Genomic DNA, 16,329 nt, shown 5'->3' with positions numbered 1-16,329 from the left:
TCAGATAAGCCTCCTTTTGTGCTGTGAAAGTGTTTGCATCTTTGAAATCGCAATCGACACACCACCACAAACAATGAGGTGGCCGAGAGGTTAAGGCGATGGACTGCTAATCCATTGTGCATAGCATGCGTGGGTTCGAATCCCACCTTCGTCGGTGTTGCTTTCTTTAATTTCTGACAATCGTGTCTCCTGTTGTAAGTGCAGGACCCACAAGTCATATACGGCTGCTTTTGTGCTGTGAAAGTGTTTGCATCTTTGAAATCGCAATCGACACACAAGCACAAACGACAAGGTGGCCGATAGATTAAGGCGATGGACTGCTAATCCATTATGCATAGCACGTGTGTGTTCGAATCCCACCTCCGTCGGTGTTGCTTTCTTTAATTTCTGACAATCGTGTCTCCTGCTGTAACTACAGGACCCACAAGTCAGAAAAGCCTTCTTTTGTGCTGTGAAAGTGTTTGCATCTTTGAAATCGCAATCGACACACCACCACAAACAATGAGGTGGCCGAGAGGTTAAGGCGATGGACTGCTAATCCATTGTGCATAGCATGCGTGGGTTCGAATCCCACCTTCGTCGGTGTTGCTTTCTTTAATTTCTGACAATCGTGTCTCCTGTTGTAAGTGCAGGACCCACAAGTCATATACGGCTGCTTTTGTGCTGTGAAAGTGTTTGCATCTTTGAAATCGCAATCGACACACAAGCACAAACGACAAGGTGGCCGATAGATTAAGGCGATGGACTGCTAATCCATTATGCATAGCACGTGTGTGTTCGAATCCCACCTCCGTCGGTGTTGCTTTCTTTAATTTCTGACAATCGTGTCTCCTGCTGTAACTACAGGACCCACAAGTCAGAAAAGCCTTCTTTTGTGCTGTGAAAGTGTTTGCTTCTTTGAAATTGCTATCGACACACAACCACAAACGACGAGGTGGCCGAGAGGTTAAGGCGATGGACTGCTAATCCATAGTGCATAGCACGCGTGGGTTCGAATCCCACCTTCGTCGGTGTTGCTTTCTTTAATTTCTGACCATCGTGTCTCCTGATATAAGTGCAGGACCCACAAGTCAGATACGCCTCCTTTTGTGCTGTGAAAGTATTTGCATCTTTGAAATCGCAATCGACACACAACCATAATTGACGAGGTGGCCGAGAGGTTAAGGCGATGGACTGCTAATCCATTGTGCATAGCACGCGTGGGTTAGAATCCCACCTTCGTCGGTGTTGCTTTCTTTAATTTCTGACAATCGTGTCTCCTGGTGTAAGTGCAGGACCCACAAGTCAGATAAGCCTTCTTTTGTGCTGTGAAAGTGTTTGCATCTTTGAAATCGCAATCGACAAACAACCACAAACGACGAGGTGGCCTAGAGGTTAAGGTGATGGACTGCTAATCAATTTTGCATAGCACGCGTGGGTTCGAATCCCACCTTCGTCGGTGTTGCTTTTTTAAATTTCTGACAATCGTGTCTCCTGATGTAAGTGCAGGACCCACAAGTCAAAAAAGCCTTCTTTTGTGCTGTGAAAGTGTTTGCTTCTTTGAAATTGCTATCGACACACAACCACAAACGACGAGGTGGCCTAGAGGTTAAGGTGATGGACTGCTTATCCATTTTGCATAGCTCGCGTGGGTTCGAATCCCACCTTCGTCGGTGTTGCTTTTTTAAATTTCTGACAATCGTGTCTCCTGATGTAAGTGCAGGACCCACAAGTCAGACAAGCCTCCTTTTGTGCTGTGAAAGTCTTTGCATCTTTGAAATCGCAATCGACACACAACCGTGATTGACGAGGTGGCCGAGAGGTTAAGGAGATGGACTGCTAATCCATTATGCATAGCACGCGTGGGTTCGAATCCCACCTTCGTCGGTGTTGCTTTCTTTAATTTCTGACAATCGTGTCTCCTGGTGTAAGTGCAGTACCCACAAGTCAGATACGGCTGCTTTTGTGCTGTGAAAGTGTTTGCATCTTTGAAATCGCAATCGACACAAAACCACAAGCGACGAGGTAGCCAAGAGGTTAAGGCGATGGACTGCTAATCCATTGTGCTTTGCACGCGTGGGTTTGAATACCACATTCGTCGGTGTTGTTTTCTTTAATTTCTGACAATCGTGTCTCCTGAAGTAAGTGCAGGACCCACAAGTCAGATAAGCCTCCTTTTGTGCTGTGAAAGTGTTTGCATCTTTGAAATCGCAATCGACACACAACTGTAATTGACGAGGTGGCCGAGAGGTTAAGGCGATGGACTGCTAATCCATTGTGCATAGCACGCGTGGGTTCGAATCCCACCTTCGTCGGTGTTGCTTTCCTTAATTTCTGACAATCGTGTCTCCTGTTGTAAGTGCAGTACCCACAAGTCATATACGGCTGCTTTTGTGCTGTGAAAGTGTTTGCATCTTTGAAATCGCAATCGACACACAACCACAAACGACAAGGTGGCCGAGAGATTAAGGCGATGGACTGCTAATCCATTATGCATAGCCCGTTTGGGTTCGAATCCCACCTTCGTCGTTGTTGCTTTCTTTAATTTCTGACAATCGTGTCTCCTGCTGTAACTACAGGACCCACAAGTCAAAAAAGCCTTCTTTTGTGCTGTGAAAGTGTTTGCTTCTTTGAAATTGCTATCGACACACAACCACAAACGACGAGGTGGCCTAGAGGTTAAGGTGATGGACTGCTAATCCATTTTGCATAGCACGCGTGGGTTCGAATCCCACCTTCGTCGGTGTTGCTTTTTTAAATTTCTGACAATCGTGTCTTCTGATGTAAGTGCAGGACCCACAAGTCAGACAAGCCTCCTTTTGTGCTGTGAAAGTGTTTGCATCTTTGAAATCGCAATCGACACACAACTGTAATTGACGAGGTGGCCGAGAGGTTAAGACGATGAACTGCTAATCCATTATGCATAGCACGCGTGGGTTCGAATCCCACCTTCGTCGGTGTTGCTTTCTTTAATTTCTGACAATCGTTTCTCCTGGTGTAAGTGCAGTACCCACAAGTCAGATACGGCTGCTTTTGTGCTGTGAAAGTGTTTGCATCTTTGAAATCGCAATCGACACACAACTGTAATTGACGAGGTGGCCGAGAGGTTAAGGCGATGGACTGCTAATCCATTGTGCATAGCACGCGTGGGTTCGAATCCCACCTTCGTCGGTGTTGCTTTCTTTAATTTCTGACAATCGTGTCTCCTGATATAAGTGCAGGACCCACAAGTCAGATAAGCCTCCTTTTGTGCTGTGAAAGTGTTTGCATCTTTGAAATCGCAATCGACACACAACTGTAATTGACGAGGTGGCCGAGAGGTTAAGGCGATGGACTGCTAATCCATTGTGCATAGCACGCGTGGGTTCGAATCCCACCTTCGTCGGTGTTGCTTTCTTTAATTTCTGACAATCGTGTCTCCTGATATAAGTGCAGGACCCACAAGTCAGATAAGCCTCCTTTTGTGCTGTGAAAGTGTTTGCATCTTTGAAATCGCAATCGACACACAACCACAAACGACGAGGTGGCCAAGAGGTTAAGGGGATGGACTGCTAATCCATTGCGCATAGCACGCGTGGGTTCGAATCCCACCTTCGTCGGTGTTGCTTTCTTTAATTTCTGACAATCGTGTCTCCTGTTGTAAGTGCAGGACCAACAAGTCATATACGGCTGCTTTTGTGCTGTGAAAGTGTTTGCTTCTTTGAAATTGCTATCGACACACAACCACAAACGACGAGGTGGCCGAGAGGTTAAGGCGATGGACTGCTAATCCATTGTGCATAGCACGCGTGGGTTCGAATCCCACCTTCGTCGGTGTTGCTTTCTTTAATTTCTGACAATCGTGTCTCCTGATATAAGTGCAGGACCCACAAGTCAGATAAGCCTCCTTTTGTGCTGTGAAAGTGTTTGCATCTTTGAAATCGCAATCGACACACAACCACAAACGACGAGGTGGCCGAGAGGTTAAGGGGATGGACTGCTAATCCATTGTGCATAGCACGCGTGGGTTAGAATCCCACCTTTGTCGGTGTTGCTTTCTTTAATTTCTGACAATCGTGTCTCCTGTTGTAAGTGCAGGACCCACAAGTCATATACGGCTGCTTTTGTGCTGTGAAAGTGTTTGCATCTTTGAAATCGCAATCGACACACAAGCACAAACGACAAGGTGGCCGATAGATTAAGGCGATGGACTGCTAATCCATTATGCATAGCACGTGTGTGTTCGAATCCCACCTTCGTCGGTGTTGCTTTCTTTAATTTCTGACAATCGTGTCTCCTGCTGTAACTACAGGACCCACAAGTCAGAAAAGCCTTCTTTTGTGCTGTGAAAGTGTTTGCTTCTTTGAAATTGCTATCGACACACAACCACACACGACGAGGTGGCCGAGAGGTTAAGGCGATGGACTGCTAATCCATTGTGCATAGCACGCGTGGGTTCGAATCCCACCTTCGTCGGTGTTGCTTTCTTTAATTTCTGACAATCGTGTCTCCTGGTGTAAGTGCAGGACCCACAAGTCAGATAAGCCTTCTTTTGTGCTGTGAAAGTGTTTGCATCTTTGAAATCGCAATCGACACACAACCACAAACGACAAGGTGGCCGAGAGGGTAAGGCGATGGACTGCTAATCCATTATGCATAGCACTTGTGGGTTCGAATCCCACCTTCGTCGGTGTTGCTTTCTTTAATTTCTGACAATCGTGTCTCCTGCTGTAACTACAGGACCCACAAGTCAGAAAGGCCTTCTTTTGTGCTGTGAAAGTGCTTGCTTCTTTGAAATTGCTATCGACACACAACCACAAACGACGAGGTGGCCGAGACGTTAAGGCGATGGACTGCTAATCCATTGTGCTTTGCACGCGTGGTTTCGAATCCCACCTTCGTCGGTGTTGCTTTTTTTAATTTCTGACAATCGTGTCTCCTGATGTAAGTGCAGGACCCACAAGTCAGACAAGCCTGCTTTTGTGTTGTGAAAGTGCTTGCTTCTTTGAAATTGCTATCGACACACAACCACAAACGACGAGGTGGCCGAGAGGTTAAGGCGATGGACTGCTAATCCATTGTGCTTTGCACGCGTGGGTTCGAATCCCACCTTCGTCGGTGTTGCTTTTTTTAATTTCTGACAATCGTGTCTCCTGATGTAAGTGCAGGACCCACAAGTCAGACAAGCCTGCTTTTGTGCTGTGAAAGTGTTTGCATCTTTGAAATCACAATCGACACACAACCATAATTGACGAGGTGGCCGAGAGGTTAAGGCGATGGACTGCTAATCCATTGTGCTTTGCACGCGTGGGTTCGAGTCCCACCTTCGTCGGTGTTGCTTTTTTTAATTTCTGACAATCGTGTCTCCTGATGTAAGTGCAGGACCCACAAGTCAGACAAGCCTGCTTTTGTGTTGTGAAAGTGTTTGCATCTTTGAAATCGCAATCGACACACAACCATAATTGACGAGGTGGCCGAGAGGTTAAGGCGATGGACTGCTAATCCATTGTGCATAGCACGCGTGTGTTTGAATCCCACCTTCGTCGGTGTTGCTTTTTTTAATTTCTGACAATCGTGTCTCCTGGTGTAAGTGCAGGACCCACAAGTCAGATTCGGCTGCTTTTGTGCTGTGAAAGTGTTTGCATCTTTGAAATCGCAATCGACACAAAACCACAAGCGACGAGGTAGCCAAGAGGTTAAGGCGATGGACTGCTAATCCATTGTGCTTTGCACGCGTGGGTTTGAATACCACATTCGTCGGTGTTGTTTTCTTTAATTTCTGACAATCTTGTCTCCTGAAGTAAGTGCAGGACCCACAAGTCAGATAAGCCTCCTTTTGTGCTGTGAAAGTGTTTGCATCTTTGAAATCGCAATCGACTCACAACTGTAATTGACGAGGTGGCCGAGAGGTTAAGGCGATGGACTGCTAATCCATTGTGCATAGCACGCGTGGGTTCGAATCCCACCTTCGTCGGTGTTGCTTTCTTTAATTTCTGACAATCGTGTCTCCTGATATAAGTGCAGGACCCACAAGTCAGATAAGCCTCCTTTTGTGCTGTGATAGTGTTTGCATCTTTGAAATCGCAATCGACACACAACTGTAATTGACGAGGTGGCCGAGAGGTTAAGGCGATGGACTGCTAATCCATTGTGCATAGCACGCGTGGGTTCAAATCCCACCTTCGTCGGTGTTGCTTTCTTTAATTTCTGACAATCGTGTCTCCTGATATAAGTGCAGGACCCACAAGTCAGATAAGCCTCCTTTTGTGCTGTGAAAGTGTTTGCATCTTTGAAATCGCAATCGACACACAACTGTAATTGACGAGGTGGCAGAGAGGTTAAGGCGATGGACTGCTAATCCATTGTGCATAGCACGCGTGGGTTTGAATCCCACCTTCGTCGGTGTTGCTTTCTTTAATTTCTGACAATCGTGTCTCCTGATATAAGTGCAGGACCCACAAGTCAGATAAGCCTCCTTTTGTGCTGTGAAAGTGTTTGCATCTTTGAAATCGCAATCGACACACAACCACAAACGACGAGGTGGCCAAGAGGTTAAGGGGATGGACTGCTAATCCATTGTGCATAGCACGCGTGGGTTCGAATCCCACCTTCGTCGGTGTTGCTTTCTTTAATTTCTGACAATCGTGTCTCCTGTTGTAAGTGCAGGACCAACAAGTCATATACGGCTGCTTTTGTGCTGTGAAAGTGTTTGCTTCTTTGAAATTGCTATCGACACACAACCACAAACGACGAGGTGGCCGAGAGGTTAAGGCGATGGACTGCTAATCCATTGTGCATAGCACGCGTGGGTTCGAATCCCACCTTCGTCGGTGTTGCTTTCTTTAATTTCTGACAATCGTGTCTCCTGATATAAGTGCAGGACCCACAAGTCAGATAAGCCTCCTTTTGTGCTGTGAAAGTGTTTGCATCTTTGAAATCGCAATTGACACACAACCACAAACGACGAGGTGGCCGAGAGGTTAAGGGGATGGACTGCTAATCCATTGTGCATAGCACGCGTGGATTAGAATCCCACCTTCGTCGGTGTTGCTTTCTTTAATTTCTGACAATCGTGTCTCCTGTTGTAAGTGCAGGACCCACAAGTCATATACGGCTGCTTTTGTGCTGTGAAAGTGTTTGCATCTTTGAAATCGCAATCGACACACAAGCACAAACGACAAGGTGGCCGATAGATTAAGGCGATGGACTGCTAATCCATTATGCATAGCACGTGTGTGTTCGAATCCCACCTTCGTCGGTGTTGCTTTCTTTAATTTCTGACAATTGTGTCTCCTGCTGTAACTACAGGACCCACAAGTCAGAAAAGCCTTCTTTTGTGCTGTGAAAGTGTTTGCTTCTTTGAAATTGCTATCGACACACAACCACACACGACGAGGTGGCCGAGAGGTTAAGGCGATGGACTGCTAATCCATTGTGCATAGCACGCGTGTGTTCGAATCCCACCTTCGTCGGTGTTGCGTTTTTTAATTTCTGACAATCGTGTCTCCTGGTGTAAGTGCAGGACCCACAAGTCAGATTCGGCTGCTTTTGTGCTGTGAAAGTGTTTGCATCTTTGAAATCGCAATCGACACAAAACCACAAGCGACGAGGTAGCCAAGAGGTTAAGGCGATGGACTGCTAATCCATTGTGCTTTGCACGCGTGGGTTTGAATACCACATTCGTCGGTGTTGTTTTCTTTAATTTCTGACAATCTTGTCTCCTGAAGTAAGTGCAGGACCCACAAGTCAGATAAGCCTCCTTTTGTGCTGTGAAAGTGTTTGCATCTTTGAAATCGCAATCGACTCACAACTGTAATTGACGAGGTGGCCGAGAGGTTAAGGCGATGGACTGCTAATCCATTGTGCATAGCACGCGTGGGTTCGAATCCCACCTTCGTCGGTGTTGCTTTCTTTAATTTCTGACAATCGTGTCTCCTGATATAAGTGCAGGACCCACAAGTCAGATAAGCCTCCTTTTGTGCTGTGATAGTGTTTGCATCTTTGAAATCGCAATCGACACACAACTGTAATTGACGAGGTGGCCGAGAGGTTAAGGCGATGGACTGCTAATCCATTGTGCATAGCACGCGTGGGTTCGAATCCCACCTTCGTCGGTGTTGCTTTCTTTAATTTCTGACAATCGTGTCTCCTGATATAAGTGCAGGACCCACAAGTCAGATAAGCCTCCTTTTGTGCTGTGAAAGTGTTTGCATCTTTGAAATCGCAATCGACACACAACTGTAATTGACGAGGTGGCCGAGAGGTTAAGGCGATGGACTGCTAATCCATTGTGCATAGCACGCGTGGGTTCGAATCCCACCTTCGTCGGTGTTGCTTTCTTTAATTTCTGACAATCGTGTCTCCTGGTGGAAGTGCAGGACCCACAAGTCAGATAAGCCTTCTTTTGTGCTGTGAAAGTGTTTGCATCTTTGAAATCGCAATCGACACACAACCACAAACGACAAGGTGGCCGAGAGGGTAAGGCGATGGACTGCTAATCCATTATGCATAGCACTTGTGGGTTCGAATCCCACCTTCGTCGGTGTTGCTTTCTTTAATTTCTGACAATCGTGTCTCCTGATATAAGTGCAGGACCCACAAGTCAGATAAGCCTCCTTTTGTGCTGTGAAAGTATTTGCATCTTTGAAATCGCAATCGACACACAACCGTAATTGACGAGGTGGCCGAGAGGTTAAGGAGATGGACTGCTAATCCATTATGCATAGCACGCGTGGGTTCGAATCCCACCTTCGTCGGTGTTGCTTTCTTTAATTTCTGACAATCGTGTCTCCTGGTGTAAGTGCAGTACCCACAAGTCAGATACGGCTGCTTTTGTGCTGTGAAAGTGTTTGCATCTTTGAAATCGCAATCGACACAAAACCACAAGCGACGAGGTAGCCAAGAGGTTAAGGCGATGGACTGCTAATCCATTGTGCTTTGCACGCGTGGGTTTGAATACCACATTCGTCGGTGTTGTTTTCTTTAATTTCTGACAATCGTGTCTCCTGAAGTAAGTGCAGGACCCACAAGTCAGATAAGCCTCCTTTTGTGCTGTGAAAGTGTTTGCATCTTTGAAATCGCAATCGACACACAACTGTAATTGACGAGGTGGCCGAGAGGTTAAGGCGATGAACTGCTAATCCATTGTGCATAGCACGCGTGGGTTCGAATCCCACCTTCGTCGGTGTTGCTTTCCTTAATTTCTGACAATCGTGTCTCCTGTTGTAAGTGCAGTACCCACAAGTCATATACGGCTGCTTTTGTGCTGTGAAAGTGTTTGCATCTTTGAAATCGCAATCGACACACAACTGTAATTGACGAGGTGGCCGAGAGGTTAAGGCGATGGACTGCTAATCCATTGTGCATAGCACGCGTGGGTTCGAATCCCACCTTCGTCGGTGTTGCTTTCTTTAATTTCTGACAATCGTGTCTCCTGATATAAGTGCAGGACCCACAAGTCAGATAAGCCTCCTTTTGTGCTGTGAAAGTGTTTGCATCTTTGAAATCGCAATCGACACACAACCACAAACGACGAGGTGGCCGAGAGGTTAAGGGGATGGACTGCTAATCCATTGTGCATAGCACGCGTGGGTTAGAATCCCACCTTTGTCGGTGTTGCTTTCTTTAATTTCTGACAATCGTGTCTCCTGTTGTAAGTGCAGGACCCACAAGTCATATACGGCTGCTTTTGTGCTGTGAAAGTGTTTGCATCTTTGAAATCGCAATCGACACACAAGCACAAACGACAAGGTGGCCGATAGATTAAGGCGATGGACTGCTAATCCATTATGCATAGCACGTGTGTGTTCGAATCCCACCTTCGTCGGTGTTGCTTTCTTTAATTTCTGACAATCGTGTCTCCTGCTGTAACTACAGGACCCACAAGTCAGAAAAGCCTTCTTTTGTGCTGTGAAAGTGTTTGCTTCTTTGAAATTGCTATCGACACACAACCACACACGACGAGGTGGCCGAGAGGTTAAGGCGATGGACTGCTAATCCATTGTGCATAGCACGCGTGGGTTCGAATCCCACCTTCGTCGGTGTTGCTTTCTTTAATTTCTGACAATCGTGTCTCCTGGTGTAAGTGCAGGACCCACAAGTCAGATAAGCCTTCTTTTGTGCTGTGAAAGTGTTTGCATCTTTGAAATCGCAATCGACACACAACCACAAACGACAAGGTGGCCGAGAGGGTAAGGCGATGGACTGCTAATCCATTATGCATAGCACTTGTGGGTTCGAATCCCACCTTCGTCGGTGTTGCTTTCTTTAATTTCTGACAATCGTGTCTCCTGATATAAGTGCAGGACCCACAAGTCAGATAAGCCTCCTTTTGTGCTGTGAAAGTATTTGCATCTTTGAAATCGCAATCGACACACAACTGTAATTGACGAGGTGGCCGAGAGGTTAAGGCGATGGACTGCTAATCCATTGTGCATAGCACGCGTGGGTTCGAATCCCACCTTCGTCGGTGTTGCTTTCTTTAATTTCTGACAATCGTGTCTCCTGCTGTAACTACAGGACCCACAAGTCAGAAAGGCCTTCTTTTGTGCTGTGAAAGTGCTTGCTTCTTTGAAATTGCTATCGACACACAACCATAATTGACGAGGTGGCCGAGAGGTTAAGGCGATGGACTGCTAATCCATTGTGCTTTGCACGCGTGGGTTCGAATCCCACCTTCGTCGGTGTTGCTTTTTTTAATTTCTGACAATCGTGTCTCCTGATGTAAGTGCAGGACCCACAAGTCAGACAAGCCTGCTTTTGTGTTGTGAAAGTGTTTGCATCTTTGAAATCGCAATCGACACACAACCGTAATTGACGAGGTGGCCGAGAGGTTAAGGCGATGGACTGCTTATCCATTGTGCATAGCACGCGTGTGTTCGAATCCCACCTTCGTCGGTGTTGCTTTTTTTAATTTCTGACAATCGTGTCTCCTGGTGTAAGTGCAGGACCCACAAGTCAGATACGGCTGCTTTTGTGCTGTGAAAGTGTTTGCATCTTTGAAATCACAATCGACACAAAACCGCAAGCGACGAGGTAGCCAAGAGGTTAAGGCAATGGACTGCTAATCCATTGTGCTTTGCACGCGTGGGTTTGAATACCACATTTGTCGGTGTTGTTTTCTTTAATTTCTGACAATCGTGTCTCCTGAAGTAAGTGCAGGACCCACAAGTCAGATAAGCCTCCTTTTGTGCTGTGAAAGTGTTTGCATCTTTGAAATCGCAATCGACACACAACTGTAATTGACGAGGTGGCCGAGAGGTTAAGGCGATGGACTGCTAATCCCTTGTGCATAGCACGCGTGGGTTCGAATCCCACCTTCGTCGGTGTTGCTTTCTTTAATTTCTGACAATCGTGTCTCCTGATATAAGTGCAGGACCCACAAGTCAGATAAGCCTCCTTTTGTGCTGTGAAAGTGTTTGCATCTTTGAAATCGCAATCGACACACCACCACAAACAATGAGGTGGCCGAGAGGTTAAGGCGATGGACTGCTAATCCATTGTGCATAGCATGCGTGGGTTCGAATCCCACCTTCGTCGGTGTTGCTTTCTTTAATTTCTGACAATCGTGTCTCCTGTTGTAAGTGCAGGACCCACAAGTCATATACGGCTGCTTTTGTGCTGTGAAAGTGTTTGCATCTTTGAAATCGCAATCGACACACAAGCACAAACGACAAGGTGGCCGATAGATTAAGGCGATGGACTGCTAATCCATTATGCATAGCACGTGTGTGTTCGAATCCCACCTCCGTCGGTGTTGCTTTCTTTAATTTCTGACAATCGTGTCTCCTGCTGTAACTACAGGACCCACAAGTCAGAAAAGCCTTCTTTTGTGCTGTGAAAGTGTTTGCATCTTTGAAATCGCAATCGACACACCACCACAAACAATGAGGTGGCCGAGAGGTTAAGGCGATGGACTGCTAATCCATTGTGCATAGCATGCGTGGGTTCGAATCCCACCTTCGTCGGTGTTGCTTTCTTTAATTTCTGACAATCGTGTCTCCTGTTGTAAGTGCAGGACCCACAAGTCATATACGGCTGCTTTTGTGCTGTGAAAGTGTTTGCATCTTTGAAATCGCAATCGACACACAAGCACAAACGACAAGGTGGCCGATAGATTAAGGCGATGGACTGCTAATCCATTATGCATAGCACGTGTGTGTTCGAATCCCACCTCCGTCGGTGTTGCTTTCTTTAATTTCTGACAATCGTGTCTCCTGCTGTAACTACAGGACCCACAAGTCAGAAAAGCCTTCTTTTGTGCTGTGAAAGTGTTTGCTTCTTTGAAATTGCTATCGACACACAACCACAAACGACGAGGTGGCCGAGAGGTTAAGGCGATGGACTGCTAATCCATAGTGCATAGCACGCGTGGGTTCGAATCCCACCTTCGTCGGTGTTGCTTTCTTTAATTTCTGACCATCGTGTCTCCTGATATAAGTGCAGGACCCACAAGTCAGATACGCCTCCTTTTGTGCTGTGAAAGTATTTGCATCTTTGAAATCGCAATCGACACACAACCATAATTGACGAGGTGGCCGAGAGGTTAAGGCGATGGACTGCTAATCCATTGTGCATAGCACGCGTGGGTTAGAATCCCACCTTCGTCGGTGTTGCTTTCTTTAATTTCTGACAATCGTGTCTCCTGGTGTAAGTGCAGGACCCACAAGTCAGATAAGCCTTCTTTTGTGCTGTGAAAGTGTTTGCATCTTTGAAATCGCAATCGACAAACAACCACAAACGACGAGGTGGCCTAGAGGTTAAGGTGATGGACTGCTAATCAATTTTGCATAGCACGCGTGGGTTCGAATCCCACCTTCGTCGGTGTTGCTTTTTTAAATTTCTGACAATCGTGTCTCCTGATGTAAGTGCAGGACCCACAAGTCAAAAAAGCCTTCTTTTGTGCTGTGAAAGTGTTTGCTTCTTTGAAATTGCTATCGACACACAACCACAAACGACGAGGTGGCCTAGAGGTTAAGGTGATGGACTGCTTATCCATTTTGCATAGCTCGCGTGGGTTCGAATCCCACCTTCGTCGGTGTTGCTTTTTTAAATTTCTGACAATCGTGTCTCCTGATGTAAGTGCAGGACCCACAAGTCAGACAAGCCTCCTTTTGTGCTGTGAAAGTCTTTGCATCTTTGAAATCGCAATCGACACACAACCGTGATTGACGAGGTGGCCGAGAGGTTAAGGAGATGGACTGCTAATCCATTATGCATAGCACGCGTGGGTTCGAATCCCACCTTCGTCGGTGTTGCTTTCTTTAATTTCTGACAATCGTGTCTCCTGGTGTAAGTGCAGTACCCACAAGTCAGATACGACTGCTTTTGTGCTGTGAAAGTGTTTGCATCTTTGAAATCGCAATCGACACAAAACCACAAGCGACGAGGTAGCCAAGAGGTTAAGGCGATGGACTGCTAATCCATTGTGCTTTGCACGCGTGGGTTTGAATACCACATTCGTCGGTGTTGTTTTCTTTAATTTCTGACAATCGTGTCTCCTGAAGTAAGTGCAGGACCCACAAGTCAGATAAGCCTCCTTTTGTGCTGTGAAAGTGTTTGCATCTTTGAAATCGCAATCGACACACAACTGTAATTGACGAGGTGGCCGAGAGGTTAAGGCGATGGACTGCTAATCCATTGTGCATAGCACGCGTGGGTTCGAATCCCACCTTCGTCGGTGTTGCTTTCCTTAATTTCTGACAATCGTGTCTCCTGTTGTAAGTGCAGTACCCACAAGTCATATACGGCTGCTTTTGTGCTGTGAAAGTGTTTGCATCTTTGAAATCGCAATCGACACACAACTGTAATTGACGAGGTGGCCGAGAGATTAAGGCGATGGACTGCTAATCCATTATGCATAGCCCGTTTGGGTTCGAATCCCACCTTCGTCGGTGTTGCTTTCTTTAATTTCTGACAATCGTGTCTCCTGATATAAGTGCAGGACCCACAAGTCAGATAAGCCTCCTTTTGTGCTGTGAAAGTGTTTGCATCTTTGAAATCGCAATCGACACACAACCACAAACGACGAGGTGGCCAAGAGGTTAAGGGGATGGACTGCTAATCCATTGCGCATAGCACGCGTGGGTTCGAATCCCACCTTCGTCGGTGTTGCTTTCTTTAATTTCTGACAATCGTGTCTCCTGTTGTAAGTGCAGGACCAACAAGTCATATACGGCTGCTTTTGTGCTGTGAAAGTGTTTGCTTCTTTGAAATTGCTATCGACACACAACCACAAACGACGAGGTGGCCGAGAGGTTAAGGCGATGGACTGCTAATCCATTGTGCATAGCACGCGTGGGTTCGAATCCCACCTTCGTCGGTGTTGCTTTCTTTAATTTCTGACAATCGTGTCTCCTGATATAAGTGCAGGACCCACAAGTCAGATAAGCCTCCTTTTGTGCTGTGAAAGTGTTTGCATCTTTGAAATCGCAATCGACACACAACCACAAACGACGAGGTGGCCGAGAGGTTAAGGGGATGGACTGCTAATCCATTGTGCATAGCACGCGTGGGTTAGAATCCCACCTTTGTCGGTGTTGCTTTCTTTAATTTCTGACAATCGTGTCTCCTGTTGTAAGTGCAGGACCCACAAGTCATATACGGCTGCTTTTGTGCTGTGAAAGTGTTTGCATCTTTGAAATCGCAATCGACACACAAGCACAAACGACAAGGTGGCCGATAGATTAAGGCGATGGACTGCTAATCCATTATGCATAGCACGTGTGTGTTCGAATCCCACCTTCGTCGGTGTTGCTTTCTTTAATTTCTGACAATCGTGTCTCCTGCTGTAACTACAGGACCCACAAGTCAGAAAAGCCTTCTTTTGTGCTGTGAAAGTGTTTGCTTCTTTGAAATTGCTATCGACACACAACCACACACGACGAGGTGGCCGAGAGGTTAAGGCGATGGACTGCTAATCCATTGTGCATAGCACGCGTGGGTTCGAATCCCACCTTCGTCGGTGTTGCTTTCTTTAATTTCTGACAATCGTGTCTCCTGGTGTAAGTGCAGGACCCACAAGTCAGATAAGCCTTCTTTTGTGCTGTGAAAGTGTTTGCATCTTTGAAATCGCAATCGACACACAACCACAAACGACAAGGTGGCCGAGAGGGTAAGGCGATGGACTGCTAATCCATTATGCATAGCACTTGTGGGTTCGAATCCCACCTTCGTCGGTGTTGCTTTCTTTAATTTCTGACAATCGTGTCTCCTGCTGTAACTACAGGACCCACAAGTCAGAAAGGCCTTCTTTTGTGCTGTGAAAGTGCTTGCTTCTTTGAAATTGCTATCGACACACAACCACAAACGACGAGGTGGCCGAGACGTTAAGGCGATGGACTGCTAATCCATTGTGCTTTGCACGCGTGGGTTCGAATCCCACCTTCGTCGGTGTTGCTTTTTTTAATTTCTGACAATCGTGTCTCCTGATGTAAGTGCAGGACCCACAAGTCAGACAAGCCTGCTTTTGTGTTGTGAAAGTGCTTGCTTCTTTGAAATTGCTATCGACACACAACCACAAACGACGAGGTGGCCGAGAGGTTAAGGCGATGGACTGCTAATCCATTGTGCTTTGCACGCGTGGGTTCGAATCCCACCTTCGTCGGTGTTGCTTTTTTTAATTTCTGACAATCGTGTCTCCTGATGTAAGTGCAGGACCCACAAGTCAGACAAGCCTGCTTTTGTGCTGTGAAAGTGTTTGCATCTTTGAAATCACAATCGACACACAACCATAATTGACGAGGTGGCCGAGAGGTTAAGGCGATGGACTGCTAATCCATTGTGCTTTGCACGCGTGGGTTCGAGTCCCACCTTCGTCGGTGTTGCTTTTTTTAATTTCTGACAATCGTGTCTCCTGATGTAAGTGCAGGACCCACAAGTCAGACAAGCCTGCTTTTGTGTTGTGAAAGTGTTTGCATCTTTGAAATCGCAATCGACACACAACCATAATTGACGAGGTGGCCGAGAGGTTAAGGCGATGGACTGCTAATCCATTGTGCATAGCACGCGTGTGTTTGAATCCCACCTTCGTCGGTGTTGCTTTTTTTAATTTCTGACAATCGTGTCTCCTGGTGTAAGTGCAGGACCCACAAGTCAGATTCGGCTGCTTTTGTGCTGTGAAAGTGTTTGCATCTTTGAAATCGCAATCGACACAAAACCACAAGCGACGAGGTAGCCAAGAGGTTAAGGCGATGGACTGCTAATCCATTGTGCTTTGCACGCGTGGGTTTGAATACCACATTCGTCGGTGTTGTTTTCTTTAATTTCTGACAATCTTGTCTCCTGAAGTAAGTGCAGGACCCACAAGTCAGATAAGCCTCCTTTTGTGCTGTGAAAGTGTTTGCATCTTTGAAATCGCAATCGACTCACAAC

The 16,329-nt window shown here is 46.5% G+C and overlaps 7 non-coding genes across 7 annotated transcripts; all 7 read left to right on the top strand.

Moving 5' to 3' along the window:
• Positions 1-928: 928 nt before the first annotated feature.
• Positions 929-1,010, top strand: trnas-gcu (transfer RNA serine (anticodon GCU)). Its single transcript has one exon. It is a non-coding gene; the product is annotated as a tRNA-Ser (tRNA).
• A 3,984-nt stretch (positions 1,011-4,994) lies between these two features.
• trnas-gcu (transfer RNA serine (anticodon GCU)) lies at positions 4,995-5,076 on the top strand. The gene has a single exon. It is a non-coding gene; the product is annotated as a tRNA-Ser (tRNA).
• Positions 5,077-5,208: 132 nt separating this feature from the next.
• On the top strand, positions 5,209-5,290 carry trnas-gcu (transfer RNA serine (anticodon GCU)). The gene has a single exon. It is a non-coding gene; the product is annotated as a tRNA-Ser (tRNA).
• A 5,268-nt stretch (positions 5,291-10,558) lies between these two features.
• trnas-gcu (transfer RNA serine (anticodon GCU)) lies at positions 10,559-10,640 on the top strand. Its single transcript has one exon. It is a non-coding gene; the product is annotated as a tRNA-Ser (tRNA).
• A 1,630-nt stretch (positions 10,641-12,270) lies between these two features.
• trnas-gcu (transfer RNA serine (anticodon GCU)) lies at positions 12,271-12,352 on the top strand. Its single transcript has one exon. It is a non-coding gene; the product is annotated as a tRNA-Ser (tRNA).
• A 3,128-nt stretch (positions 12,353-15,480) lies between these two features.
• Positions 15,481-15,562, top strand: trnas-gcu (transfer RNA serine (anticodon GCU)). The gene has a single exon. It is a non-coding gene; the product is annotated as a tRNA-Ser (tRNA).
• Positions 15,563-15,694: 132 nt separating this feature from the next.
• On the top strand, positions 15,695-15,776 carry trnas-gcu (transfer RNA serine (anticodon GCU)). The gene has a single exon. It is a non-coding gene; the product is annotated as a tRNA-Ser (tRNA).
• The last annotated feature ends 553 nt before the right edge of the window (positions 15,777-16,329 follow it).

Source organism: Brachyhypopomus gauderio, chromosome 2 (genome assembly GCF_052324685.1).
Source record: "Brachyhypopomus gauderio isolate BG-103 chromosome 2, BGAUD_0.2, whole genome shotgun sequence".
NCBI classification, from domain to species: Eukaryota; Metazoa; Chordata; class Actinopteri; order Gymnotiformes; family Hypopomidae; genus Brachyhypopomus; species Brachyhypopomus gauderio.
The sequence above is the reverse complement of the archived record's forward strand: the minus strand, read 5'-3'. Positions and strand labels throughout refer to the sequence as shown.